The following is a 5,348-nucleotide window of genomic DNA, read 5'->3' as shown; positions in this document are numbered from 1 at the left end:
CACCTGATCCTTCCCAACCCCCAAAATCGATCAAGGGTTCAAAATAGATGCTTGACTTGAACTAGAAAAAGATACTCCTAATCAAGATCTATCATTATAGATATAGATGAGTCATTTTGGAGCATCCTGAAGGAGTTTTGATGTTCTAGACGAAAATCAAATCACACCCAAAACCATCACCTGATCCTTCCCAACCCCCAAAATCGATCAAGGGTTCAAAATAGATACTTGACTTGTACTAGAAAAAGATACTCCTAATCAAGATCTATCATTATAGATATAGATGAGTCATTTAGAAGCATCCTGAAGGATTTTTGATGTTCTAGACGAAAATCAAATCACACCCAAAACCATCACCTGATCCTTCCCAACCCCCAAAATCGATCAAGGGTTCAAAATAGATACTTGACATGTACTAGAAAAAGATACTACTAATCAAGATCTATCATTATAGATATAGATGAGTCATTTTGGAGCATCCTGAAGGATTTTTGATGTTCTAGACGAAAATCAAATCACACCCAAAACCATCACCTGATCCTTCCCAACCCCCAAAATCGATCAAGACTTCAAAATAGATACTTGACATGTACTAGAAAAAGATACTCCTAATCAAGATCTATCATTATAGATATAGATGAGTCATTTTGGAGCATCCTGAAGGATTTTTGATGTTCTAGACGAAAATCAAATCACACCCAAAACCATCACCTGATCCTTCCCAACCCCCAAAATCGATCAAGACTTCAAAATAGATACTTGACATGTACTAGAAAAAGATACTCCTAATCAAGATCTATCATTATAGATATAGATGAGTCATTTTGGAGCATCCTGAAGGATTTTTGATGTTCTAGACGAAAATCAAATCACACCCAAAACCATCACCTGATCCTTCCCAACCCCCAAAATCGATCAAGACTTCAAAATAGATACTTGACATGTACTAGAAAAAGATACTCCTAATCAAGATCTATCATTATAGATATAGATGAGTCATTTTGGAGCATCCTGAAGGATTTTTGATGTTCTAGACGAAAATCAAATCACACCCAAAACCATCACCTGATCCTTCCCAACCCCCAAAATCGATCAAGACTTCAAAATAGATACTTGACATGTACTAGAAAAAGATACTCCTAATCAAGATCTATCATTATAGATATAGATGAGTCATTTTGGAGCATCCTGAAGGATTTTTGATGTTCTAGACGAAAATCAAATCACACCCAAAACCATCACCTGATCCTTCCCAACCCCCAAAATCGATCAAGACTTCAAAATAGATACTTGACATGTACTAGAAAAAGATACTCCTAATCAAGATCTATCATTATAGATATAGATGAGTCATTTTGGAGCATCCTGAAGGATTTTTGATGTTCTAGACGAAAATCAAATCACACCCAAAACCATCACCTGATCCTTCCCAACCCCCAAAATCGATCAAGACTTCAAAATAGATACTTGACATGTACTAGAAAAAGATACTCCTAATCAAGATCTATCATTATAGATATAGATGAGTCATTTTGGAGCATCCTGAAGGATTTTTGATGTTCTAGACGAAAATCAAATCACACCCAAAACCATCACCTGATCCTTCCCAACCCCCAAAATCGATCAAGACTTCAAAATAGATACTTGACATGTACTAGAAAAAGATACTCCTAATCAAGATCTATCATTATAGATATAGATGAGTCATTTTGGAGCATCCTGAAGGATTTTTGATGTTCTAGACGAAAATCAAACCACACCCAAAACCATCACCTGATCCTTCCCAACCCCCAAAATCGATCAAGACCTCAAAATAGATACTTGACATGTACTAGAAAAAGATACTCCTAATCAAGATCTATCATTATAGATATAGATGAGTCATTTTGGAGCATCCTGAAGGATTTTTGATGTTCTAGACGAAAATCAAATCACACCCAAAACCATCACCTGATCCTTCCCAACCCCCAAAATCGATCAAGACTTCAAAATAGATACTTGACATGTACTAGAAAAAGATACTCCTAATCAAGATCTATCATTATAGATATAGATGAGTCATTTTGGAGCATCCTGAAGGATTTTTGACGTTCTAGACGAAAATCAAATCACACGCAAAACCATCACCTGATCCTTCCCAACCCCCAAAATCGATCAAGACTTCAAAATAGATACTTGACATGTACTAGAAAAAGATACTCCTAATCAAGATCTATCATTATAGATATAGATGAGTCATTTTGGAGCATCCTGAAGGATTTTTGATGTTCTAGACGAAAATCAAATCACACCCAAAACCATCACCTGATCCTTCCCAACCCCCAAAATCGATCAAGACTTCAAAATAGATACTTGACATGTACTAGAAAAAGATACTCCTAATCAAGATCTATCATTATAGATATAGATGAGTCATTTTGGAGCATCCTGAAGAAAATCAAATCACACCCAAAACCATCACCTGATCCTTCCCAACCCCCAAAATCGATCAAGGGTTCAAAATAGATACTTGACTTGTACTAGAAAAAGATACTACTAATCAAGATCTATCATTATAGATATAGATGAGTCATTTTGGAGCATCCTGAAGGATTTTTGATGTTCTAGACGAAAATCAAATCACACCCAAAACCATCACCTGATCCTTCCCAACCCCCAAAATCGATCAAGACTTCAAATAGATACTTGACATGTACTAGAAAAAGATACTCCTAATCAAGATCTATCATTATAGATATAGATGAGTCATTTTGGAGCATCCTGAAGGATTTTTGATGTTCTAGACGAAAATCAAATCACACCCAAAACCATCACCTGATCCTTCCCAACCCCCAAAATCGATCAAGACTTCAAAATAGATACTTGACATGTACTAGAAAAAGATACTCCTAATCAAGATCTATCATTATAGATATAGATGAGTCATTTTGGAGCATCCTGAAGGATTTTTGATGTTCTAGACGAAAATCAAATCACACCCAAAACCATCACCTGATCCTTCCCAACCCCCAAAATCGATCAAGACTTCAAAATAGATACTTGACATGTACTAGAAAAAGATACTCCTAATCAAGATCTATCATTATAGATATAGATGAGTCATTTTGGAGCATCCTGAAGGATTTTTGATGTTCTAGACGAAAATCAAATCACACCCAAAACCATCACCTGATCCTTCCCAACCCCCAAAATCGATCAAGACTTCAAAATAGATACTTGACATGTACTAGAAAAAGATACTCCTAATCAAGATCTATCATTATAGATATAGATGAGTCATTTTGGAGCATCCTGAAGGATTTTTGATGTTCTAGACGAAAATCAAATCACACCCAAAACCATCACCTGATCCTTCCCAACCCCCAAAATCGATCAAGACTTCAAAATAGATACTTGACATGTACTAGAAAAAGATACTCCTAATCAAGATCTATCATTATAGATATAGATGAGTCATTTTGGAGCATCCTGAAGGATTTTTGATGTTCTAGACGAAAATCAAATCACACCCAAAACCATCACCTGATCCTTCCCAACCCCCAAAATCGATCAAGACTTCAAAATAGATACTTGACATGTACTAGAAAAAGATACTCCTAATCAAGATCTATCATTATAGATATAGATGAGTCATTTTGGAGCATCCTGAAGGATTTTTGATGTTCTAGACGAAAATCAAATCACACCCAAAACCATCACCTGATCCTTCCCAACCCCCAAAATCGATCAAGACTTCAAAATAGATACTTGACATGTACTAGAAAAAGATACTCCTAATCAAGATCTATCATTATAGATATAGATGAGTCATTTTGGAGCATCCTGAAGGATTTTTGATGTTCTAGACGAAAATCAAACCACACCCAAAACCATCACCTGATCCTTCCCAACCCCCAAAATCGATCAAGACCTCAAAATAGATACTTGACATGTACTAGAAAAAGATACTCCTAATCAAGATCTATCATTATAGATATAGATGAGTCATTTTGGAGCATCCTGAAGGATTTTTGATGTTCTAGACGAAAATCAAATCACACCCAAAACCATCACCTGATCCTTCCCAACCCCCAAAATCGATCAAGACTTCAAAATAGATACTTGACATGTACTAGAAAAAGATACTCCTAATCAAGATCTATCATTATAGATATAGATGAGTCATTTTGGAGCATCCTGAAGGATTTTTGATGTTCTAGACGAAAATCAAATCACACGCAAAACCATCACCTGATCCTTCCCAACCCCCAAAATCGATCAAGACTTCAAAATAGATACTTGACATGTACTAGAAAAAGATACTCCTAATCAAGATCTATCATTATAGATATAGATGAGTCATTTTGGAGCATCCTGAAGGATTTTTGATGTTCTAGACGAAAATCAAATCACACCCAAAACCATCACCTGATCCTTCCCAACCCCCAAAATCGATCAAGACTTCAAAATAGATACTTGACATGTACTAGAAAAAGATACTCCTAATCAAGATCTATCATTATAGATATAGATGAGTCATTTTGGAGCATCCTGAAGGATTTTTGATGTTCTAGACGAAAATCAAATCACACCCAAAACCATCACCTGATCCTTCCCAACCCCCAAAATCGATCAAGACTTCAAAATAGATACTTTACATGTACTAGAAAAAGATACTCCTAATCAAGATCTATCATTATAGATATAGATGAGTCATTTTGGAGCATCCTGAAGGATTTTTGATGTTCTAGACGAAAATCAAATCACACCCAAAACCATCACCTGATCCTTCCCAACCCCCAAAATCGATCAAGGGTTCAAAATAGATACTTGACTTTGTACTAGAAAAAGATACTCCTAATCAAGTCTATCATTATAGATATAGATGAGTCATTTTGGAGCATCCTGAAGGATTTTTGATGTTCTAGACGAAAATCAAATCACACCCAAAACCATCACCTGATCCTTCCCAACCCCCAAAATCGATCAGGGGTTCAAAATAGATACTTGACTTGTACTAGAAAAAGATACTCCTAATCAAGATCTATCATTATAGATATAGATAAGTCATTTTGGAGCATCCTGAAGGATTTTTGATGTTCTAGACGAAAATCAAATCACACCCAAAACCATCACCTGATCCTTCCCAACCCCCAAAATCGATCCAGGGTTCAAAATAGATACTTGACTTGTACTAGAAAAAGATACTCCTAATCAAGATCTATCATTATAGAAATAGATGAGTCATTTTTGGAGCATCCTGAAGGATTTTTGATGTTCTAGACGAAAATGAAATCACACCCAAAACCATCACCTGATCCTTCCCAACCCCCAAAATCGATCAAGGGTTCAAAATAGATACTTGACTT

Source organism: Eupeodes corollae, unplaced genomic scaffold (assembly GCF_945859685.1).
Source record: "Eupeodes corollae unplaced genomic scaffold, idEupCoro1.1 scaffold_235, whole genome shotgun sequence".
NCBI lineage: Eukaryota > Metazoa > Arthropoda > Insecta > Diptera > Syrphidae > Eupeodes > Eupeodes corollae.
The sequence above is the reverse complement of the archived record's forward strand: the minus strand, read 5'-3'. Positions refer to the sequence as shown.